Source organism: Manis javanica, chromosome 1 (genome assembly GCF_040802235.1).
Source record: "Manis javanica isolate MJ-LG chromosome 1, MJ_LKY, whole genome shotgun sequence".
In the NCBI taxonomy this organism is placed as follows: Eukaryota; Metazoa; Chordata; class Mammalia; order Pholidota; family Manidae; genus Manis; species Manis javanica.
Genome location: NC_133156.1, coordinates 103,252,807 through 103,278,762, shown reverse-complemented (window position 1 = coordinate 103,278,762; position 25,956 = coordinate 103,252,807). Strand labels below are relative to the sequence as shown.

Below are 25,956 nucleotides of genomic sequence, written 5' to 3'. Positions count from 1 at the left end.
AAAAACAGCCCTTATATGATGAAATCCTTATAATGCAGGACTTGTGATTGCTTAGTTCAAATCCTAACAATGCCATTTATTAGCTGTGTGACCTTACACAGATTGACTTCTCTATGGTAAATATGGCATAATAAAAGCATCTCATGGGTTGTTTTGAGGACTGAAATACATGATTCATGTAAAGGTCTTAGAAATGTTTCTGGCACATTCTAATGCTCAGTAAATGTCATTTATTATTATTATTGTTAATCTTTATGAACACAAAACTATTTCCTTACAGTTTCTCTTTTTAAAGATAAGAAAACTAATGTCACTAAACTAATAGCTGATGCAGGCAAAACTGGACTTGTTTCCTTTTTAATCTTTCCAACCTTGCTATCATTCTGGAGTAGAGCGCCCAAGTTTAGGATCTTGAAAAAATAAATACTCGTGGGCGGGTTAACTGATGGAAATAGGATTATTTTAATAACTCTTCTCTGCTGAGACGGATCCTAAAAACAATGCATTTAACAGCAGCTATCTAGGCCTGGAAGGGTAAACGGTTCTCATCTAAGCTTCAATCAACCTAGGAGACAATTGATTTTCCCGGGAGTAGGCTAACGCAGACCTACGGTCTCCATGGTTACAGATCGCGCTCGAGTCTGAGCTCACCGCGCGCTATAATGCGCAAGCGCACACAGCCGATTTAGAAGTCCGGCGCGTTCAATTTCAAAGGGGAAGCGCCTCCTTTCTCTCCCACCGTTCTCCTATCGTCTTCCTCCTTTGCCTAGTCCACGCGCTCTGGGTGTGTGACGCAGTATTCGCGCGTCCGCGTCACTTGGAGCGGCGACGCTGAACATGGCTCGTTCCTAGAAGCCGCTTTCGGCATCAGTAGGCGGCGGCGTGTGGACTGGAAGCGTGGGGCGTGGGACCAACGGACGCCGCTTCCTGTCGGGGAGTGGAAGCAGGAGAGCCGGGCAATTCCGGACCGAACCAAACAGTGAGGCCCCGGCCTTAGAGCCGCAGAGTGCGCGCGAGTGGAGGGGAGGAGTGGGTTGGAAGGAGCGACCCGAGAGGTGAGGAAGAACGTGGGACTACCAGGAGACGAGGATAGCAGAAGCGCTGCGAGGGCGGCCTGCAGCCTTGGCTCTCCGCGTGACTCTAGGAACCCGTGGGAACTGGGAGCTGGCCGAGTCAGCCCGGGAGGGGAGAGCATGGTGGAGGAGGAATCAGGGTGCAGGGAGGCAGGGGCTGGGGGCCAAGATGAGGAGAACGTTAGGGTGCCCCCATTGTGGCTGCGGTTGCGGGCCAGGGTGGTGCGTTTGCCCTTGGGGGATAGGTGGTATAAATTTTGAGAGAATGTGGTCAACTTTAGTATGAAATAACTGTATTTAGGTATTGCACACACAACAGTTGCTAATAGCAGTACTGTGAAAGCTTTAATTAAGCATTAGACCTGTCCTTGCCTTTCATGAACAAGTGAAGGAAGTTACACGTTTTCAAAGGAGCTGCTTGCTGAGGTATGGCCGCCAGTGCTAAAGCTCAGCGACTTATGCAGTTTTATATTTGGGGAGTATTTGTGATTCAGCAAAACGTTTTGACGCCCATTGCATTTGTAATTTTTCTTTATTCTTTAGTGATATAATGGTGAGTGGGGGGGAGTAGTATTATTTCAAAGTGACTTGACTAAACAGCTAGGGCTGGTAAATTTATTGCCTACTGGTGCCAAGATTGCAACTGACATACACCCCGCTCCCCATCCCCGTTTAAAAGAGCTCAGTTGTAGTCTTGGGAGTGTCCTTGAGATTTGGTTATTCTTCTGCAGGGAGTAAGGACGAGCAGTTTGCAATCATAGTTGTTCTTTTCTTGGATAGGGAGTTCACTCCTCCATTTTCATGTCATTTCAAACTTCTCCTTTCAGTACAGAGGCTTCAGATTAAGGTCAGAGTGACTCTCCTATATAAGACATCCATCACATGATACCTCTTCTTAACGCCTTTCATCACTGAGGAAGAGTTCTGTAATATTAGAATGAAAATCCCGCCTTGTTGGATGTGACAGGATTGTGGAATTTTTTCCCCAATAACCTAGCACAGGGAATAGTAGAAACAGTTTAATTATAGCCATGCTTTGTGGCCCTGTGTTATAGCTCTAGGGTAGCTGATCTGTCTCTGGCCTACTTACACTTAAAGCAGAAGAGAATTCTCACCACAAACTAATTTAGTTGTGGTAATATGATTGGAGGTTCTAAACAATTATGTGAAGATTATTTGGTAATTAGTAAGAAGTTTGTGACCCCGAGAATGTTTTTGCATTCAGAATGCAAACACTTTAGAATTTGTGACCCCGAGAATGTGTTTGCATTCAGGATCAAGCCAGAATGCAACAGAACCCTTGTAGGCGTGTGGCACTTAAAATATACTGAAGATTTTTCCAGAGATAAATATATGTTTTTCCAGAAATAAAAATATTCATATTTGAGAAAGGTAATATCTTTGATTAGATGAATTTTAACCTTTGTGTTGTTTGTATATGTGTGTGTGTGTATTTAATCTTGCTGTTCCTAATCTAGTGTAATCAATGGCAATATTCCTTTTTTTTCCTATTTGCATTAAATGGGGACTATCAATTAATTTCAGAGTATTTTAGAGAATGGCAAGACACACTTAGTGCAGGTGTGAGTCTTTTTTGGTTTTCTAAATATCTGGAAATTTCTAAAAATTAGATAAGCCCACAATTATAAGTTTTGTAGGGCTTGAGCTAGATCAGTGTTATACTCTTGCTACTCAAAATGTGGTGTATGGCATCACCTGAGAGTTTGCTAGAAGTACACATCTCAAGCTTAACCTGAATCAGAATTAAAATTTAAGAAAACTCTCCAGATGATATGAATGCACATTAAAGCTTGACATAATACTTTGGTTGGTAAAAGTTAAAGATCGAGCATGCATAAACTTGTGTGAAAATTATAGCATCATTTATTTTTTATTTCTTGTTTTATTTATTATTTATTATTTATTATTTTATTTTGGTATCATTAATCTACAGTTACATGAGGAACATTATGTTTACTAGGATCCCTCCCTCACCAAGTCCCCCCCCACAAACCCCATTTCAGTCACTGTCCATCAGTGTAGGAAGATGCTGTAGAATCACTACTTGTCTTCTCTGTGTTGCACAGCCCTCACTGTGCCTCCCACACATTATACATGCTAATTGTAATGCCCCCTTTTTTTTCCCCCCTCCTTATCCCTCCCTTCCCACCCATTCTCCCCAGTCCCTTTTCCTTTGGTAACTGTTAGTCCATTCTCGGGTTCTGTGAGTCTGCTGCTGTTTTGTTCCTTCAGTTTTTTCTTTGTTCTTATACTCCACATATGAGTGAAATCATTTGGTAGTTGTTTTTCTCTGCCTGGCTTATTTCACTGAGCATAATACCCTGTAGCTCCATCCATGTTGTTGCAAATGGTAGGATTTGTTTTCTTCTTATGGATGAATAATATTCCATTGTGTATGTGTACCACATCTTCTTTATCCATTCATCTGCTGATGGACACTTAGGTTGCTTCCATTTCTTGGCTATTGTAAACAGTGCTGCGATAAACATAGGGGTGCATCTGTCTTTTTCAAACTGGGCTGCTGTATTCTTAGGGTAAATTCCTCGAAGTGGAATTCCTGGGTCAAATGGTATTTCTATTTTGAGCTTTTTGAGGAATCTCCATACTACTTTCCACAATGGTTGAACTAATTTACATTCCCACCAGCAGTGTAGGAGGGTTCCCCTTTCTCCACAACCTCGCCAACATTTGTTGTTGTTTGTCTTTTGGATGGTGGCGATCCTCACCTGTGTGAGATGATATCTCATTGTGGTTTTAATTTGAATTTCTCTGATGACTAGCGATGTGGAGCATCTTTTCATGTGTCTGTTGGCCATCTGAATTTCTTCTTTGGAGAAGTGTCTGTTCAGTTACTCTGCCCATTTTTTAATTGGATTATTTGCTTTTTGTTTGTTGATGTGCATGAGCTCTTTGTATATTTTGGATGTCAGCCCTTTATTGGATCTGTTATTTATGAATATATTCTTCCATACTGTAGGATGCCTTTTTGTTCTACTGATGGTGTCCTTTGCTGTACAGAAGCTTCTCAGCTTGATATAGTTCCACTTGTTCATTTTTAGCATCATTTATTTTTAACCTGAGGTGATCTTATGCTGATTAGTTAGTCTGATTCATCTGATTGAAGAAACTAAGGGCCATCAAAGGTAAGTGACTTGGATAAAGTCAGTTCTATCTAGATTAATAACTAAGGTTCTGGTTTATTTTAGTGCTTTTCTTTTACTAGTTATTGGCAGAGTTCACCATATTAAGCTTAAGTAAAGCATTCGTGAATAACAGCTAGGTATTCATACAACAACAAACATATATTACATAATGGAAACAAAGCCCAGTAATCCTGGGTGTCTCTAGTAACTGGTTCCCATGGTGGTGGTTAACCCACCACATTCCCTTCTTACTCTTTCCTGGATGGTGTTGCTTTCTACTTCACAGAGGAAAGGAAGCACTGCTTTTTATCCTCTTTTCACCTGTGAACATGTCTACTTCTATCTGTTCATCTTTAATTGTGCTCTGAGTTTTTTTCTTCAGAGATAATGTTTCCTTGGTGGATTCGTTTGCTGGGGCTGCCATAAAAGAATACCACAGACTACATGGCTTAAACAACAGAAATTAATTTTCTCACAATTCTGGAGGCTGGAAGTCCAAGATAAGGTTCTTGCAGGACTGGTTTTCTCTGAGGCCTTGCTCCTTGACTTACAGGTGACTGCCTGCTTTCTGCCTTCTTTATATGGTTGTATTGCAGTGCACTAGAACCTCTGGTATCTCTGCTTCTGATTAGAATACCAATTGCATTGGACTAGTGCCTCAGTTTAACTAGTCACCTCGTCTGAGGTTATTAGAGGTTAGGGCTCCAGTATATGAATTTTGGGGGAATACAGTTTAGTCCATAATACTTGGTTCTCCCTTTTTTCTCTCAGTTGGCACTAACTTACCAGTCAGTGTTTAAATCACTTGACATTTTGACTAGTTGTCCTCCTTGAGATTCACTCTCTGATGCTTCTGTAACACTGTTCTCCTTAATTCCCTCCTATGTCTTGGCCAATTTTTCCTTGGTGTATTTTCCCTCTTCTCTGATGGCTTCAGTTATTGTTTCATTCTGGGGCTCTTCTGTTCTGTTATGCCTCTGCCTACTCTCCTGGAATGGTCTGATGACTTCACCTACTGTCTTGATTTTGATGACTCCTCCGTTTCTCTCTCTTTAGCACAGATACTCTACAACTCTGATGCATTGTGATTGTCTTAAGATACCTTACACTGATGTCAAAAAAATTATATATTTAACCCTTTCTGAAGTTGTTTCTCTTCTTATGGTCCTTGCTTCCATCAGCCAGTTGGAGACACCCCAAATCTTAATTCTTCCCTCTTGGTTGCCCTTATATGCTGTTCTCCCTCTGTGGCCTCTCAAGCTATCTAAATATTTCCAGCTCTTGTTCTACCTCTTTCATCTAGTTTTCCCCTGTGGCTGTTACCTTGGTTCAGATTTTCATTATTATTTGGAGTTTTGTGTAAACATTCTAAGTAATTTTCTTGCTTCTAAGAATGGCTACTGTTCTTCTTTACCCTTCCTTTTACTGTAGGCAGATTATAGTGTTATTCTGCAATCCTTCCATGCAGACTTGCAGATGAAAATCCAAACTACTAAGCCTTGGAAATAAGGACCTTAGTGATTTGGATTTTGCTTGCTTTTTGCTTTTGCCTTCAATTTCCTTCCCCAGGTTCTTCTGTCATGCTAAACTATTTATAATTATTCAGAAGGGTTAGAATGTTTTTATTTATTATTTACTTATTTATTGAAGTATCATTGATACACAACTTACATTGCTTTCAAATATACAGCACAGTGGTTCAACAGTTATCTGTATTATTAAAACCTCACCCCCACTAGTGCAGTTACTATCTGTTAACTTGGGAAGCTGTTACAGAATCATTGGCTATATTCTCCCTACTGTACTACTTACTATCTCTGTGACCAACTTATATTATGATTGAGAATTTGTGTGCCCCTTTATCCTCCTCATCCTCCCCACTTACCCACCTCAACCCCTCCCCCATGGTAACCACCAGTCACTTCTCAGTGTCTGTGAGTTTGCTGCTGTTTTGTTCATTTTGTTTTGCTTTGTTTTTATATTAGGATGTTTTTAAAAACAGAGTTATATGTTTGTCTTCTGCCTAGAATGGTCGGTCTCACCACCTGACAAATACCTATATCATACTCACTGGATAACTCCTATTCAACTTCCAGGGCCTAACACAGACACTGCTTTGTTCCACTCCCTGGGAAGCCTTCCCCAACCTCTGTGGGGTGACTTAGGGCTTCCTCTTATGTTGTTGCATAACAGGTTATCACTTACACTATACTGCATTTGTCTTTTGTCCTCTCTAGACTTGAATTCAAAGACTCATTTTTTTTCTCAGAATAGTGAGTGCCTGGCCAGTACACGCCACTTCATTGTTGAATACTGTGAATGCAAGTTGAATTACCAGATAGTTGAGAAAAGGTAGGAGGTTAGACTGGGAGGGCTTGAAAAATCAGAGATTAGAGTTCATTTTTGTGACTTTACACAACTATAAGCAGAGATTGGAATTTAGTAATTGAATTAATTTACTTAACAAATATTTATTCATCACTTTTATATGTGCCAGGTATGATTCTGGATTCTGGTGATAGACCTTCAAACAGTTGAAGTCCCTTGTCTCTGGACCTTAAATTCTAATGGAAGGAGTCTGGACAATAAACACATATATATCAGAATGTCAGATAGTTAAAAGTGTTATGCAGACAAACTAAGAAGGATATCCAGAACATAGAGATCTGGGTTGAAGGATGAGCAATTTAGATTGGGTGGTCAGAGAAGACCTATTTGATTAGTTGGCAGCTTGAGCAGAGACTTCGTTCAAGTTAAGTGCAACATGTGCAGCTAACTAGGAACAAGAATTTTCCAGCCAGAGGGAACAAATTCTACAAGGGAAGGATGTGGTACATTTTGTGTATTTTGTCCACTAAAGATGGACACGTGCTGTCTCCAAGTCTCTCTTAACTCACAGACTGCTCCTTATGGACCCTTTATCCTGTTTCCTTCCTGTATGCTTGTGCAGGAGTTACTTTGGTTATAGCACCAAGTATGGAACTGTTGTGGCATAGGATGTAATCTGGTCATAGGATATAACCTGGTCGTATCATGTATACACATACACACAATTTCATTAGAGAGGGCAAGATGCTTTCCTGAGTGCTTGTACCAAGGTGTACTCCTACTGGCAATGCATAACGGTTTCTATTTCGAGTCTTACCAGCACTGAATATTTTCAGACCCTGTAATTTTTGCCAGTTTGATGATTATGAAGTAATCTTTTGATTAAACAAAATCCTGGTAACCTGTGAGGAAGCATCTCTTCTAATATTTATTAGCAATTTGGCTTTTCCCATCTGTAGATTGTCTACTTATACCCTTTGTCCGGTTTTCTTGTGTATTTCTTGTTTTGTTGATCCACAAGGGTTTCATGCATATTCTTTATAGTAATCCTTTCTCTGTTTTAGTCATTTAAGTTTCTAATTTCTGCCTTGTTAAGTTTGCATATGGTGTTTTCATTGGCTTCATTAATTTGGTCTTCAATTTTGATGTAATATAGTTTATCAGAAAGATAAGCTATAGTCTTGATATTGTAGTTTGGTTCTGAGGCCTAAAGCAAAAAAAAAGTCAATTTCACTTGAGGTATCAATGGACGGCATTTGTAATCAAAAGGAAAGTTGGGATAGCCTGAAGAGTTTTGAGTTGGGATAGGAGACTTGAGTTCTAGGTTCAGGAATGTGATTAATGAGGCTATGACCATAGAGTAGTCATAATTTATCTCTTTAGCCTCTTTGGGATAGTTTCTTGGTTAGTAAAACAAAATGCTTAAATTAGATATACTTACTATTTAAATAACTGATGGGTAGTTCAAAGGTGAGATAGAAAAATTATTTTAATGATTTAAAACATTTTAATGATAAAAGAAGAATAGTTTTTAATTGTGGGACATGGCTTGACATACAACCTACATTTTTTTTTTCCTACATTTAGTCCATCAGTGCAGCAAGTTGCCAGAGATCCACTATGTCCCTTCTCTGTGCTACACTGTTCTCCCTGTGATCCCCCACACCATGTATACTAAACATAATACCCTTCAGTCCCCTTCTCCCTCCCTCCCCACCTGCCCCCCCACACCCCTCCCCTTTGGTAACCACTAGTTCATTCTTGGAGTCTGTGAGTCTGCTGCCATTTTGTTCCTTCAGTTTTGCTTCATTGTTATAATCCACAAATGAGGGTAGTCATTTGGCATTTGTCTTTCTCCGCCTGGCTTATTTCACTGAGCGTAATGTCCTCCAGCTCCATCCATCTTATTGCAAGTGGTAGGATTTGTTTCTTTCTTATGACAGCCCTACATTTTTTAATGAATGAATTTTTATAATTGCAATGACTCCTTAGGCTAAACTCTCACAACAAAAATGAGATTCTTCTAAAACAGTGCTGTAGTGATGTCTTGGACCAGTAATTGGAAGCTACTAATCAAAGGTGTGTATATTTGGAGAGGGCTGATGATCCTTTAACACTTAGCAAAAGATTTGACTAAACTTAAATTTGATCAGTTACAGTCTTAAATGTAGGCTGTGCTATTGCTGTTATTCAAAGAATAGTACCTTGCTTCAGAATTAAGCTTACTGCTCTTCCTTCTTTATGTTACTTCAGGGAAGAAACTCTAAAACTAGTACACATAATTGCTGTTCTTCAGTAGTTTTCATACAGATCTTTTTATTTTTTTGTTTCAGCTAAAGACATGTCAGAGGCTACTGGTGACATTAGTTGGGGGCTCGCAACTGTTACTGCCCTCGTGGGGGTCACTAGTGTTTGGGACAAACTCCATAGCTTTTCCTGTTAGGAGATGTTCAGTTGCTGGGGACGCTCTCAGATACCAAACAGGCAAGAGACTTACTGTAGTTTATCAATGCCATTTTACTAAAACTCCCAGTAAGATGCAGATACTCTGGTTTATTAGACCGGATTTCTCTCAAAGCTGCCTCCTGTTGCTCTGTATTGCCTTCTTAAATAGTATGTAGTTTACACAACTATTTCTCTGTCTCTCAGTCTTGAGTGTATATACTCTCAAGGGTTGGAGTTTTTTGTCTTTTTAGTTAATTGTATCTCAAGTGTCTAGAGTAATGTCTGGCATTTATTGGTGTTCAATGAATATTTGTTGAATAAATGAATGTAGAAAAGTCTAATGATAAAATAAATACAAGAAAGTTGATTGGAGAGCACAAGATTAGAACAAAGGGTGTTAGATATCCCCAGTGAAAGGTATTGCTAAATTTTGTTGGCTTGATGTGCCTGTTTCAGTAAAGGAAGATACTGAATGGACTGTTCATGCATTCATTTATTCCTTCATTCATTTTCCTCAACCTCAACCATATAACATGCTGTTTACTCTTATATCTTTTCTAGATATATCTCTAGTTACTGTGATACAATTACTGTTTTTTGTATTTTTGTTCCTTTGACAACTTTCTGTTTCATCTTTTCTAAAAGTCTGCCTTCTACTCTTAGAAATTACAGGCACATTATTGCCTTGTTCAGTTCATCAGACACATACTGAGCATTTGCTATATATCCTTGACACTGTACTAAGTGCTGACACAGATAAATGAATAAGCACAGTTCTTGCCTTTAAGCAGCTCATGATTTTGAGGAGTAGATGCAAGTAAACAAGGAAGTAGAGGTAATAATGGAAGTGTGTACCATGTAAAACAGGAGCATGGAGGAAGGAGTGTTGTACTATGTATATACCACATCTTCTTTATCCATCTTGGTGGACACTTTGGTTTCTTGCATTTCTTGGCTATTGTAAATAATATGGCAATAAACATAGGGATGTGTGTATCTTTTCGAATCAGGATTTTGTTTTATTTGGGTAAATTCTAAAAGTGGAGTTAATAGGTAACCTTATTTATCTTACCTCTATCTAATTCCTTTCTAACTACATTGGTAGTAAGGTCTAGAAACTTGGTCAGATTTGGGTTTAACTTTTTTTTGGCAAGCTGTTTTCTTGTAATTTGAGATTTTGGTTTCTTGAAATAATAACAGTCCCTTTCTTTAATCTTTCTAATATGTGAACTTTTCTTAGTGATTATCTTTGAATTCTTTGCTGCTCTTCACAAAAAATTCATTTCTTTTTTGTCTTTGACACATTGTTTTTCTCTAGTTTGCTTTTGACTTTGGGCAGTTCTGCAATTTTGTAATATTTTCTATGCGTCATTCCCCAAGAATATTTTCTACCTCCTTTTCTTTTTGTAGACTCGGGCTGTAGATCAGACTGGACTTGCAGGAATTTAACTTGTTGAAAAAAAAATTACTTTGTCTTACCCTGTTTATGAAATGCTCCAGTAATACATGGTAAATGCTATATTGCTTATACATTTCATCAAAAGGCTACTGTCCAAGTTTTTATTTGCCCAATTTCTGTTCTTCTAGGAGGAAACTTGCTTTCAACTTACTAATGTCATTTTCTCAAGGGCTTGTATCTGGCCATTGTTTTTCCTGCTTCTGAATATGTATCCTTCATTTAAATGTGAAATATTGCAGTGTTTTTCTCACTGGGCGATTCATCCCTGTGTTCATATCACTCTGCCTGTTCTATTTTTTCAAGTGTATTTTTTTATTGAAGCATAGTTGATACCCAGTAGTATATTGATTATTATATTGATTTCAAGTATACAACACAGTGTTCCAACAGTTACTCATTATTAAATCCTCAGCCCCACTAGTGCAGAACCATTGGTTATATTCTTCATGCTGCACTTCCATCCCTGTGACCAATTTATATCATGATAGAGGTTTTTGTGCCCCTTTATCTCCCTCACGCACCCCTCCCACCCACCCTGACTGCTCCCCGATGGTAACTACCAGTCACTCCTCAATGTCTGTGGGGCTACTGCTGTTCTGTTCATTTTGTTTTGTTTCGTTTTTAGATTCCATAGATATGTGAAATCATAGGGTATTTGTCTTTCTCTGCCTGAGTCTGCCTGTTCTTGTTCCACAGTTTCTCACTCTCCTTTATGCTAAAATATTGCTTCTGTTATTATATCTTCTTAAATTCTGTCATACTTATTTTATGTAAAGCTCAACACATTCATGTCATCATGTCACATTTTCTTTTCGTAGAGAGTAGTTTAAAGAATACAATATTTAACTGCAGTAGTAGAGACAATGCTATGAGGAAGTTCTTTGGTTGTTCTTGTTTTGCCTTTCAGGTGAGGTTTCCATTTTCATGTTTTGAATCACATCTTTCTTGCATTGTATTACTCTTTAAGCCTACATTAATTTAGTTCCCTTAGGACCTCTCTTCTCACCATATATATATATTTTTTTTATTGAACCTGGGTCTCCAGCAGGGGTTCCTGGGAGATCAAAGATAAGGATAGAGGCACCCAGGTTGTCTGCAATATTTCCAAATGTCCATTGGTAACCATGTTACTGGTATGTATTCTTATTGCCATTAGGTTTTTATTTTTTTATTTTGGTACCATTAATCTACAATTACATGAGGAACATTGTTTACTAGGATTCCCCCTTCACCAAGTCCCCTCCACAAGCCCCATTACAGTCACTGTCCATCAGCTTAGTCAGATGCTGTAGAATCACTACTTGCCCCCCCCACATTATACATGCTACTCGTAATGCCCCCCCTTTTTTCCCCCTCCTTATCCCTCCCTTGCCACTAATCCCCCCCAGTCCTTTTTCCTTTGGTAACTGTTAGTCCATTCTTGGGTTCTGTGATTCTGCTGCTGTTTTGTTCTTTCAGTATGTTCTTTGTTCTTATACTCCACGAATGAGTGAAATCATTTGGTACTTGTCTTTCTCCGCTTGGCTTATTTCACTGAGGATAGTACTCTCTAGCTCCATCCATGTTGTTGCAAATGGTAGGATTTGTTTTCTTCTTATGGCTGAATAATATTCCATTGTGTATGTGTACCACATCTTCTTTATCCATTCATCTGCTGATGGACACTTAGGTTGCTTCCATTTCTTGGCTATTGTAAACAGTGCTGCGATAAACATAGGGGTGCATCTGTTTTTTTCAAACTGGGCTGCTGTATTCTTAGGGTAAATTCCTAAAAGTGGAATTCCTGGGTCAAATGGTATTTCTCTTTTGAGTTTTTTGAGGAACCTCCATACTACTTTTCACAGTGGTTGAACTAATTTACATTCCCACCAGCGGTGTAGGAGAGTTCCCCTTTCTCCACAACCTCGCCAACATTTGTTGTTGTCTGTCTTTTGGATGTTGGCCATCCTAACTGGTGTGAGGTGGTATCTCATTGTGGTTTTAATTTGCATTTCTCTGATGACTAGTGATGTGGAGCATGTGTCTGTTGGCCATCTGAATTTCTTCTTTGGAGAAGTGTCTGTTCAGTTACTCTGCCCATTTTTTAATTGGATTATTTGCTCTTTGTTTGTTGAGGTCTGTGAGTTCTTTATATATTTTGAATGTCAACCCTTTATCGGATCTGTCATTTATGAATATATTCTACCATACTGTAAGGTACCTCTTTGTTCTATTGATGGTGTCCTTTACTGTACAGAAGCTTTTCAGCTTGATATAGTCCCACTTGTTCATTTTTGCTTTTGTTTCCCTTGCCTGGGGAGATATGTTCATGAAGAAGTCACTCATGTTTATGTCCAAGAGATTTTTGCCTATGTTTTTTTCTACGAGTTTTATGGTTTCATGACTTAGATTCAGGTCTTTGATCCATTTTGAGTTTACTTTTGTGTATAGGGTTAGACAATGATCCAGTTTCATTCTGTTACATGTAGCTGTCCAGTTTTGCCAACACCAGCTGATGAAAAGGCTGTCATTTCCCCATTGTATGTCCATGGCTCCTTTATCATATATTAATTGACCATATATATTTGGGATAATGTCTGGAGTCTATTCTGTTCCACTGGTCTGTGGCTCTGTTCTTGTGCCAGTACCAAGTTGTCTTGATTACTGTGGCTTTGTAGTAGAGCTTGAAGTTGGAGAGCGAGATCCCCCCAACTGTATTCTCAGGATTGCTTTGGTTATTCGGGGTCTTTGGTGTTTCCATATGAATTTTTGAACTATTTGTTCCAGTTCATTGAAGAATGCTGTTGTTAATTTGATAGGGATTGCATCAAATCTGTAGATTGCTTTGGGCAGTATGGCCATTTTGATGATATTAATTCTTCCTACCGAAGAGCATGGGATGAGTTTCCATTTGTTAGTGTCTTCTTTAATTTCTCTTAAGTGTGTTTTGTAGTTTTCAGGGTATAGGTCTTTCACTTCCTTGGTTAGGTTTATTCCTAGGTATTTCATTCTTTTTGATGCAGTTATGAATGGAATTATTTTCCTGATTTCTCTTTCTATTAGTTCATTGTTAGTGTATAGGAAAGCCACAGATTTCTGTGTATTAATTTTGTATCCTGCAACTTTGCTGAATTCTGTTATTAGTTCTGGTAGTTTTGGAGTGTAGTCTTTAGGGTGTTTTATGTACAATATCGTGTCATCTGCAAGTAGTGACAGTTTGACTTCTTCTTTACCAATATGGATTCCTTGTATTTCTTTGTTTTGTCTAATTGCCGTGGCCTGGTCCTCCAGTACTATGTTGAATAACAGTGGGGAGAGTGGGCATCCCTGTCTTGTTCCCGATCTTAGAAGAAAAGCTTTCAGCTTATCACTGTTCAGTAGGATGTTGTCTGTGGGCTTATCATATATGGCCTTTATTATGTTGGGGTACTTGCCCTGTATACCCATTTTGCTGAGAGTTTTTATCATGAATGGATGTTGAATTTTGTTGAATGCTTTTTCAGCTTCTATGGAAATGATCATGTGAATTTTGTCCTTCTTTTTGTTTATGTGGTGGATGATGTTGATGAATTTTCGAATGTTGTATCATCCTTGCATCCCTGAGATGAATCCCACTTGGTCATGGTGTATGATCCTCTTGATGTATTTTTGAATTCGGTTTGCTAATATTTTGTTGAGTATTTTTGCATCTATGTTCATCAGGGATATTGGTGTGTAATTTTCTTTTTTGGTGGGGTCTTTGCCTGGTTTTGGTATTAGAGTGATGCTGGCTTTATAGAATGAGTGTGGAAGTATTCCCTCCTCTTCTGTTTTTTGGAAAACTTTAAGGAGAATGGGTATTATGTCTTCTCTGTATGTCTGATAAAATTCTTTGGTAAATCCATCTGGCTCCAGGATTTTGCTCTTGGGTAGTTTTTTGATTACCGCTTCAGTTTCGTTGCTGGTAATTGGTCTTTTTAGATTTTCTGTTTCTTCCTTGGTCAGTGTTGGAAGATTGTATTTTTCTAGGAAATTGTCCATTTCTCCTAGGTTTTCCAGCTTGTTAGCATGTAGGTTTTCATAGTATTCTCTAATAATTCTTTGTATTTCTGTGGTATCCATTGTGATTTTTCATTTCTCGTTTCTGATTCTGTTGATGTGTGTTGATTCTCTTTTTCTCTTAATAAGTCTGGCTAGAGGCTTATCTATTTTGTTTATTTTCTCAAAGAACTAGCTCTTGGTTTGGTTGATTTTTTTCTATTGTTTTAGTCTTATTCAATTTTATCTAATTCTTCTCCTGTCTTTATTATGTTCCTCCTTCTGCTGACATAGGGCCTCATTTGTTCTTCTTTTTCCAATTTTGATAATTGTGACTTTAGACTCTTCATTTCAGATTGTTCTTCCTTCTTTAAATATGCCTGAATTGGTATATACTTTCCTCTTAGAACAACTTTTGCTGCGTCCCACCGAAGTTGGGGCTTTGTGTTGTTGTCATTTGTTTCCATATATTGCTTAATTTCTATTTTAATTTGCTCATTGATCCATTGATTATTTAGGAGCATGTTGTTAAGCCTCCCTGTGTTTGTGAGCCATTTTACTTTCTTTGGGCAATTTATTTCTAGTTTTATACCTTTGTGACCTGAGAAGTTGGTTGGTTGAATTTCAGTCTTTTTGAATTTACTGAGGCTCTTTTTGTGGCCTAGTATGTGGTCTATTCTGGAGAATGTTCCATGTGCACTTGAGAAGAATGTGTATCCTGCTGCTTTTCGTTGTAGAGTTCTGTAGGTGTCTATTAGGTCCATCTGTTCTAGTGTGTTTTTCAGTGCTTCTGTGTCCTTACTTATTTTCTGCCTGGTGGATCTGTCCTTTGGAGTGAGTGGTGTGTTGAAGTCTCCTAAAATGAATGCATTGCATTCTATTTCCTCCTTTAATTCTGTTAGTATTTGTTTCACCTATGCTGGTGCTCCTGTGTTGGGTGCATATATATTTATAATGGTTATATCCTCTTGTTCGACTGACCTGTTTATCATTATGTAGTGTCCTTCTTTATCTCTTGTGACTTTCTTTGTTTTAAAGTCAATTTTGTCTGATACTAGTACTGCAACACCTGCTTTTTTCTCTTTGTTGTTTGCATGAAATATCTTTTTCCATCCCTTGACTTTTAGTCTGTGCATATCTTTGGGTTTGAATTGGGTCTCTTGTAAACAGCATATAGATGGGTCTTGCTTTTTTATGCATTCTATTACTCTGTGTCTTTTGATTGGTGCATTCAATCCATTTACATTTAGGGTAATTATTGAAAGATATGTACTTATTGCCTTTGCAGGCTTTAGATTCGTGGTTACTAAAGATTCAAGGTTAGCTTCTTTACTATCTTACCATCTAACTTTGCTAGTTTAGCGAGCTATTATAAACACAGTCTGATGATTCTTTATTTATTTTTCTTCTTATTTCTCCTGCTCCATTCTTTATACGTTACGTGTTTTATTTTGTGCTCTTTTTTGTTTCCTTTGACTGCTTTTGTGGGTAGTTGATTTTATTTTTGCCTTTAGTTAGTATTTGGTTGGTCTGTTTTCTTTGCTCTGATTTTATTTTCTGTGTTGACATCTATTTATCCTTAGGAGTGCTTCCATCCAGAGCAGTCCCTCTAGAATACCCTGTAGAGGTGGTTTGTCTGAGACAAATTCCCTCAACTTTTGCTTTTCTGTAAATTGTTTAATCCCTCCTTCATATTTAAATGATAATTGTGCTGTATACATTATTCTTGGTTCAAAGCCCTTCTGTTTCATTGCATTAAATATATCATGCCATTTTCTTCTGGCCTGTAAGGTTTCTGTTGAGAAGTCTGATGATAGCCTGATGGGTTTTTCTTTGTAGGTAGCCTTTTTTCTCTCTCTCTCTGGCTGTCTTTAAAACTCTGTCCTTTTCCTTGATCTTTGCCATTTTAATTATTATGTGTCTTGGTGTTGTCCTCCTTGGGTCCCTTGTGTTGGGAGTTCTGTGTGCTTCTGTGCTTTGAGCAACTATTTCCTCCCCCAGTTTGGGCAAGTTTTCAGTAATTATATCTTCAAAGACACTCTCTATCCCTTTTTCTCTTTCTTCTTCTTCTGGTACCTCTATAATGTGGATATTGTTCTTTTTGGATTGTCACATAGTTTTCTTAGTATTCTTTCATTCATGAAAATCCTTTAATCTCTCTCTGTGTCAGCTTTTCTGCGTTCCTGTTCTCTGGTTTCTATTCCATTAATGGCCTCTTGCATCTCGTCCATTCTGCTTCTAAGTCCTTCCAGAGACTGTTCTATTTCTTTAGTCTCCCTCCCTGCTGTTTTGGTTACCTCTGACATTTTTCTCTGCAGCTCTATCAGCATGGTTATGACCTTTATTTTGAATTCTTTTTCAGGAAGATTGGTTAACTCTCATCTCCCCAGGTTTCCTCTCAGGGGATGTCTGGGTTATTCTGGTCTATATCAAATTTTTCTGCCTTTTCATGGCGATAGAGGTAGTCGTGGGCAGTTGGCGCATGTGTCAGCTTGGAGAACAAAGTCCCTTCCTGCTTGCTCATCATCTTCCTCTCCTGCTAGAACAGTGACTCTTAGCGGCTTATGCTGGGCAGCTGCGCCCTAGTGGGGTCTCTGCATCTGGCTGTGGTGGCTGTGGAGTAGGCTCCATGTGGCTGCTATGGGCATGGCCAGTCTCAGGCTGCTGCTCCGGTATGGCCGTGCTGTGCCAGAGGGGAAATGGACGGGAGGCTGTTTATCGCAGTGAGGAGCCTCAGCTGCGCTGCTGCCCAGGGGGTTAGGGCACCTAGAGTTCCCTGGGATTCTCAGCTGCTAGGCTGAGTGTGCCGGAACGCTTCCGTCCAGCTGAGGCTCCTGTCCCTTCAAGACTTTCAAAAGGCACTTACTTTTCTTTTGTTCAAGGGGTGCTGTCTGTGGTGACCCGCTTGCAGGTTTTACTGTTCCATTTCCCTAGTATCCAGCACACCACGCACTGTGTGTCTGTGCTCCCGGTGTGGATGACTAGGGCTGGGTGTTTAGCAGTCCTGGGCTTCCACTCCCTCCCCACTCCGACTCCTCTCCTCCCACTGGGGAGCTGTGGTCGGGGGCGCACTCGGGTCCTGCCTGGCCGCTGCTTGTATCTTACCCCCTTAGTGCAGCACTGGGTTCTTGCAGGTGTAGATGTAGCCTGGCTGTTGTACTATCTTCTGGTCTCTCTTTTAGGACTAGTTCTGTTTGTTGTATTTTCAAAAATATGTATGATTTTGGAAGGAGAATTCTGCTGCCCTACTCACGCCACTATCTTGGCTCCTCTCCCTTGCCATTCTCTTCTCAGCATTTTTTGTCCTAACTTCTTGAATCCTGAAAATGTTTGCTGTGTTTCCATATGGCCAGGTGGTCAACAGAATTCCAAAGTCCTCTTCCACTAGCCCTTCTGAGGGAAAAAGGATGCTTGGAACATACACTTTAGGGGGGTGTGGTACTTACTTCTTACCTTCAGGTGGCACTGCAGATTGCTTTATTTGTTTTTACATGGTTAGGAATGGTAGACTTTATAGTGCGTGATCTGGTAAAGAAATGAGTTGATGTGGAAACTCTGATGGAAAGACCTAGAAATGAAATTAAAGACACTATTGATAAATACAGATTTATATTCCTTTTATGTGATGGATATGTACTATGTATAATATGTGAAGTTTAAATAATATGGAATTTTTGGATTAATTTTATTTTTATCAGACTGTTAAATATTTAAAAATACTATCTTTATAAAAAAACACCAAAAAATAAGAATATTAAATCCCTTGTAGAGATGACTGTTTGCAGTACTGCTATTTGATTATAAGACTCAGAGTCCCCTGAATGAGGAAGATTGTCTCTTTTGTCATAAAACAGGTAATAGGGCAGAACTGTTGCTTATCTACTCTTGCTACCAAAGACCAAGTTTGTCAGCTTTCTCTCCTGAACTTTTATGATGTGAGTGCAATGATTGACTACATTACCTATGTAAATATCGTATATTTAATATATTGACACAATTTCGTGATAAGTGATTGACAAGAGAAATACATGATGATTTGAACATCTTGAGAAGTTGGGATATTTCAGGGATAGAGAAGGGAAATCAAGCAAATATTCCCTTGGAAAATGTAGAGCAGGTAAAAAATGAGAAATCTTGGCCTTTTTAAAAAAATGTTTGTTTCATCATAAAGGTAAGCTGTTTAGACTGTCAGAATCTTTGTAACCTCTGGGGTTACCTTTACACAACTACTGTTTATAATCTGGCATGTTTCCTCTTGTCTTTTATTATTAAGAATTAATATTTGTATAGTTTTTTTATTCAGGTATTATTGATATACACTCTTATGAAGGTTTCACATGAAAAAACAATGTGGTCACTACATTTACCCATATTATCAAGTCCCCACCCATACCGCAGTGCAGTCACTGTCCATCAGTGGAATAAAATGCCACAGATCCACTATATCCCTTCTCTGTGATACAGTGTTCTCCCTGTGATCCCCCACACCATGTGTACTAAACATAATACCCCTCATTCCCCTTCTCCCTCCCTCCCCACCTGCCCCCCCACCCCTCCCCTTTGGTAACCACTAGTTCATTCTTGGAGTCTGTGAGTCTGCTGCCATTTTGTTCCTTCAGTTTTGCTTCATTGTTATAATCCACAAATGAGGGAAGTCATTTGGCATTTGTCTTTCTCTGCCTGGCTTATTTCACTGAGCATAATGTCCTCCACCTCCATCCATGTTATTGCAAGTGGTAGGATTTGTTTCTTTCTTATGGCTGAATAGTATTCCATTGTGTGTATGTACCGTATCTTCTTTATCCATTCATCTGCTGATGGACACTTAGGTTGCTTCCATATCTTGGCTATTGTAAAAAGTGCTGTGATAAATGTAAGGGTGCATATGTCTTTTTGAATCTGAGAAGTTGTATTCTTTGGGTAAATTCCAAGGAGTGGGATTCCCGGGTCGAATGGCATTTCTATTTTTAGTATTTTGAGGAACCTCCATATTGCTTTTCACAATGGTTGAACTAGCTTACAATTCACCCCAGCAGTGTGGGAGGTTCCCCTTTCTCTGCATCTTTGCCAGCGTTTGTTGTTCTTAGTCTTTTTGATGCTGGCCATGCTTACTGGTGTGAGGTGATATCTCATTGTGTTTTTTATTTGCATTTCCCTGATGATTAGTGATGTGGAGCATCTTTTCATGTGTCAGTTGGCCATCTGAATTTCTTCTTTGGAGAACTGTCTCTTCATATCCTCTGCCCATTTTTTAATTGGGTTATTTGGTTTTGGGTGTTGAGGCGTGTAACTTCTTTATATTTTGGATGTTAACCCCTTGTCTGATGTGTCATTCACAAATAAATTCTCCCATACTGTAGGATGCCTTTTTGTTCTGTTGATGGTGTCCTTTGCCGTACAGAAGCTTTTTAGTTTGATGTAGTCCCATGAGTTCATTTTTGCTTTTGTTTCTTTCTCAAGGAGATGTGTTCAGGAAGAAGTTGCTCATGCTTATATTCAGGAGATTTTTGTCTATGTTGTCTTCTAAGAGTTTTATGGTTTCATGACTTACATTAAGGTCTTTGATCCATTTTAAGTTTACTTTTGTGTATGGGGTTAGACAATAATTGAGGTTCATTCTCTTGCATGTAGCTGTCCAGTTTTGCCAATACCAATTGTTGAAGAGACTGTCATTTCCCCATTGTATATCCATGGTTCCTTTATCTTATATTATTTGACCATGTATGGTTGGGTTTATATCAGACCTCTCTAGTCTGTTCCACTGGTCTGTAGCTCAGTTTTTGTGCCAGTACCAAATTGTCTTGATTAACTCTGGCTTTGTAGTAGAGCTTGCAGTTAGGGAGCAAGATTCCCCCCTGCTTTATTCTTCCTTCTCAGTATTGTTTTGGCTATTTGGGGTCTTTTGTGGTTCTATATGAGTTTTAGAACTATTTGTTCATTGAAGAATGCTGTTGGTATTTTGATAGGGATTGCATTGAATCTGTAGATTGTTTTAAGCATGATGGCCATTTTGACAATATTAATTCTTAAGAGCACGGCTTATGTTTCCATTTATGGGTATGTTCTTTAATTTCTCTCATGAGTGTCTTGAAGTTTGTAGAGTATAGGTCTTTCAGTTCCTTTGTTAGGTTTATTCCTAGGTATTTTATTCTTTATGATTCAACTTTGAATGGAATTGTTTCCTGATTTCTGTCTCTGCTAGTTCATTGTTAGTATATAAGAGTGCCCCAGATTTCTACATACTAATTTTCTATCCTGCAACTTTGCTGAATTCTGATATTAGTTCTAGTAGTTTTGGGTGGATTCTTTAGGGTTTTTTCTGTACAATATCATGTCATCTGCAAACAGGGACAGTTTAACTTCTTCCTTGCCAGTCTGGATGCCTTTTATTTCTTTGTGTTGTCTGATTGCTGTAGCTAGGACCTCCAGTACTATGTTTAATAGAAGTGGGGAGAGTGGGCATTCTTGTCTTGTTCCCAATCTTAAAGGGAAAGCTTTCAGCTTGTCGCTGTTAAGTATAATGTTGGCTGTGGGTTTGTCATATATGGCCTGTATTATGTTGAGGTATACTTACCCTCTATACCCATATTGTTGAGTGTTTTTATCATGAATGGATGTTAAATTTTGTCAAATGCTTTTTGAGCATCTATGGAGATGATCATGTGGTTTTTGTCCTTCTTTTTATTGATGTGGTGGATGATGTTGATGGATTTTTGAATGTTGTACCATCCTTACATCCCTGAGATGAATCCCACTTGGTCATGGTGTATGATCCTCTTGATGTATTTTTGAATTCGGTTTGCTAATATTTTGTTGAGTATTTTTGCATCTATGTTCATTAGGTTTATTGGTCTGTAATTTTCTTTTTTATAGGTCTTTGCCTGGTTTTGGTGTTAGAGTGATGCTGGCTTCATAGAATAAGTTTGGAAGTATTCCCTCCTCTTCTATTTTTTGGAAAACTTTAAGGAGAATTGGTGTTATGTCTTCTCTAAGTGTCTAATAAAATTCAGTGGTGCATCCATCTGGCCTGGACATTTTGTTCTTGAGTAGTTTTTTGATTACCAATTCAATTTTGTTGCTGGTACTTGGTCTTTTTATATTTTCTATTTCTTCCTTAGTCAGTCTTTGAAGGTTGTATTTTTCTAGGAAATTGTCCATTTCTTCTAGGTTTTCCAGCTTGTTAGCATATATTCTCTAGTATTCTCTAGTATTCATAGTATTCTCTAGTAATTCTTTGTATTTCTGTCGGGTCCATCTTGATTTTTCCTTTCTCTGTTGTGATTCTGTTTACATGTGTAGAGTCTCTTTTTCTCTTAAGTATGGCTAGGGATTTATCTATTTTGTTTATTTTCTTAAAGAACCTGCTCTTGGTTTCATTTATTTTTTTCTATTATTTTATTCTTCTCAATTTTATTTATTTCTTCTCTGATCTTTATTATGTTCCTCCTTCTGCTGACTTTTGGTCTCATTTGTTCTTCTTTTTTAGTTTCAGTAATTGTGACTTTAGACTATTCATTTGGGATTGTTCTTCCTTCTTTAAATAGGCCTGTATTGCTATATATACTTTCCTCTTATCACTGCCTTTACTGCATCCCACAGAAGTTGGGGCTTTGTGGTGTTGTTGTCATTTGTTGCCATATATTGCTGTATCTCTGTTTTAATTTGGTCATTGATGCATTAATTATTTAGGAGCATGTTGTTAAGCTTCCATGTGTTTGTGAACCTTTTTTTTCTTTGTACAATTTATTTCTAGTTTTATACCTTTGTGATCTGAGAAGTTGGTTGGTATAATTTGAATCTTTTTGAATTCAATGAGGTTCTTTTTGTGGCCTAGTATGTGGTTTATTATGGAAAATGTTCCATGTGCACTTGAGAATTATTTGTATCCTGCTGCTTTTCATTGTAGAGTTCTGTAGATGTCTGTTAGGTCCATCTGTTCTAGTGTGTTTTCCAGTGCCTCTGTCTTTACTCATTTTCTGTCTGGTTGATCTGTCCTTTGGAGTGAGTGGTGTGTTGAAGTCTCCTAAAATGAATGCATTGCATTCTGTTTCCTCCTTTAATTCTGTTAGTATTTGTTTCACATATGTTGGTGCTCCTGTATTGGGTGCATATATATTTATAATGGTTATATCCTCTTGTTGGACTGACCCCTTTATTATTATAATGTCCTTCTTTATCCCTTGTTACTCTCTGTTTTGGAGTGTATTTTGTCTGATACAAGTACTGTAACACCTGCTTTTTTCTCCCTATTGTTTGCATGAAATATCTTTTTCCATCCCTTGACTTTTAGTCTGTGTATGTCTTTGGGTTTGAGGTGAGTCTTTTGTAAGCAGCGTATAGATGGGTCTTGCTTTTTTATCCATTCTATTACTCTGTGTCTTTTGATTGGTGCATTCAGTCCATTTGCATTAAGGGTGATTATCGACAGACACGTACTTAATACCTTTCAATGCTTTGGATTCATGGTTACCAAAGATTCAAAGATAACTTTACTATCTTACCATCTAACTTAAGTCTCTTTTTAAGCTATTATAAACACAGTCTGATGATTCTTTATTTCTCTCCCTTCTTATTCCTCCTCCTCCATTCTTTATATGTTAGGTGTTTTATTCTGTACTCTTTTGTGTTTCCTTTGACTGCTTTTGTGAATAGTTGATTATATGTTTGCCCTGTAGTTAGTATTTAGTTGGTCGGCTTTCTTTGCTGTTTTCTGTGGTGATATCTATTTTGTTTTCTCTGGTAATATCTATTTAGCCTTAGGAGTGCTTCCATCTAGAGCATTCCCTTTAAAATATCCGGTAGTGTTGTTTTGTGGGAGGCAAATTCCCTCAACTTTTGCTTGTCTGGAGATTGTTTAATCCCTCCTTCAAATTTAAATGATAATTGTGCTGGATATAATATTCTTGGTTCAAGGGTCTTCTGTTTCATTGCATTAAATATATCATGCCATTGTCTTCTGGCCTGTAAGGTTTCTGTTTAGAAATCTGATTATAGCCTGATGGGTTTTCCTTTATAGGTGATCTTTTTTCTCTTTCTGGCTGCCTTTAATACCCTGTCCTTGTCTTTGATCTTTGCCATTTTAATTATTATATGTGTTGGTGTTGCCCTCCTTGGGTCCCTTGTGTTGGGAGATCTGTGGGCTTCCATGGTCTGAGAGACTGTTTCCTTCCCCAGCTTGGGGAAGTTTTCAGCAGTTATTTCTTCAAAGTCACTTTCCATCCCTTTTTCTCTCTTTTTCTTCTGGGACCCCTATAATGCGAATATTGTTCCTTTTTTATTGGTCACACAGTTGTCTTAATATTCTTTAATTCCTAGAGATCCTTTTATCTCTCTCTACCTCAGCTTCTCTGTGTTCCTGTTCTCTGATTTCTATTCTATTAGCAGTCTCTTGCACCTCGTCCAGTCTGCTCTTAAGACTGTTTCATTTCTGTTATCTCCCTCCAGACTTCATCCCTTAGCTCCTGAATATTTCTCTGCAGGTCTATCAGCATGGTTATAGCTTTTATTTTGAATTCTTTCTCAGGAAGATTGGTTTTATCTATCTCACTAGGCCCTCTCTCTGAGGTTATCTGAGTGATTTTTGACTGGACCAGATTCTTCTCCTTTTTCATGGTGATAGAAGTGGTCGTAGGCAGGTGGTGCTTGTGTCACCTGGGAGAACAAAGTCCATTCCTGTTTGGTGGTCGCTTTGCCCTTCTCCTCTGCCTATGCCATCTACCCACACACTGCGTGCAGTCTCTGGGATAATCTCCTGAGCTACTGAGGGCGTGTTGGCCCTCGGGCTTGCCTAGTGCACTGCGGGGGTTGACAGACATGCTGGGTGTGTTCTCCTGTGAGGACAGCGTTCGTTCGTGCCTTCTGGACCATTCTCTGGCTTCTGCTGCCTGTGCTGGTTACCAGCACACTGGGAGGCAGTCTCTTGGATAATCTCCTGAGCTTCTGTGGGTGGGGTGGCCCTTGGGCTAGCCTAGCACACTGCGCAGGGTGGCAGACATGCCGGGTGTGTTCTCCTGCCAGGACGGTGCCCCTTCCTGCCTTCCGAACCTTGCTCCGTCTTCCTCTGCTTGTGCCGGTTACCTGCACACCGGGAGGCAGTCTCTGGGATAATCTCCTGAGCTGCTGTGGGCGGGGTGGCCCTTAGGCTACCCTAGCGCACTGCGGGGGGTGGCAGACATGCCAGGTGTGCTCTCCTGCGAGAATGGCACCCTTTCGTGCCTTGGTCTGGCTTCCTCTGTCTGGTGGGCAGCTGCTCACTGGGAGGAGGCTCTGTGTGGTTGCTGTGGGCAGGGCTGCTCTTCAGCTGCTCTGCTGCTCTGGTGGGTCAGCTGGTTTGCTTGCAACCCCAGCTGGGGGGAATGAATGGCAGGCTGCTTATGCCGTGAGGGGCTTCGGAGCTGCTTTACCCCCCAGGGGGCTAGGGGGCCTGAAGTTCCTCAACATTCCCAGCCGGCTGGGCTGAGTGTCCTGGGATGATTTTGTCCAGCTGTTGAGCCCTTGTCCCTTTAAGACTTTTAAAAAGCTCCTACTTTTCTTTTGTTCCAGGGCAGCCAGCTGTGGGTACCTGCTTGCAATCTCTGTCTTGGATTTTACTTTTCCGTTTCTCTCATATCCAGTACACCATGCAATGTGTGTCTCTGCTCCCAGTGCAGATTACTAGGGCTGGTTATTTAGCAGTCCTGTGCTTCAACTCCCTCCCCGCTCTGATTCTTTTCCTCCCGCTGGTGAACTGGGGTGGGGGGAGTGCTTGGGTCCCGCCAGGTCATGGTTTTGTATCTTGCCCCCTTTGTGAGATGCTGAGTTCGTGCAGATGTAGTTGTAGCCTGACTGTTGTTCTGTATCTTCTGGTCTCTCTTTTAGAAATAGCTGTATTTGTTGTATTTTCAAAAATTTATATGGTTTTGGGAGATTTCTGCTGCCATCTTGAGCCTCCGACATTTTTTTTTTTTTTTTAAATTTATTCTTTTTTTTTAATTTTTTTTTTATATTTTTTTATTTTTTATTTTTTATTTTTCTTTTTGAGAGGGCATCTCTCATATTTATTGATCAAATGGTTGTTAACAACAATAAAATTCAGTATAGGGGGGTCAATGCTCAATGTACAATCATTAATCCATCTCAAGCCTAATTCTCGTCAGTCTCCAATCTTCTGAAGCATAACGAACAAGTTCTTACATGGTGAACGAATTCTTACAGAGTGAATAAATTCTTACATGGTGAACAGTACAAGGGCATTCATCACAGAAACTTTCGGTTTTGATCATGCAATATGACCTATAAACCATCAGGTCAAATATGAATATTCATTTGATTTTTGTACTTGATTTATATGTTGATCCCACATTTCTCCTATTATTATTATTATTTTTATTTTTAATAAAATGCTGAAGTGGTAGGTAGATGCAAGATAAAGGTAGAAAACATAGTTTAGTGCTGTAAGAAGGCAAATGTAGATGATCAGATGATCAGGTGTGTGCCTATGGACTAAGTATTA

General features: G+C 39.1%; 1 protein-coding gene across 4 annotated transcripts in view; it reads left to right on the top strand.

The window, feature by feature from the left end:
- Positions 1-816: 816 nt before the first annotated feature.
- The window catches only part of IPO11 (importin 11), a 289,809-nt gene continuing 264,669 nt past the window's right edge, over positions 817-25,956 (top strand). For 3 of the 4 annotated variants that reach the window (XM_073235815.1, XM_073235800.1, XM_073235819.1), the window contains exon 1: positions 817-979. The gene's annotated coding sequence lies outside the window, so the exon portion shown is untranslated. Of the gene's footprint in view, positions 1,056-25,956 lie in introns of all 4 variants that reach the window. The other variant, XM_073235804.1, reaches the window with a different exon arrangement.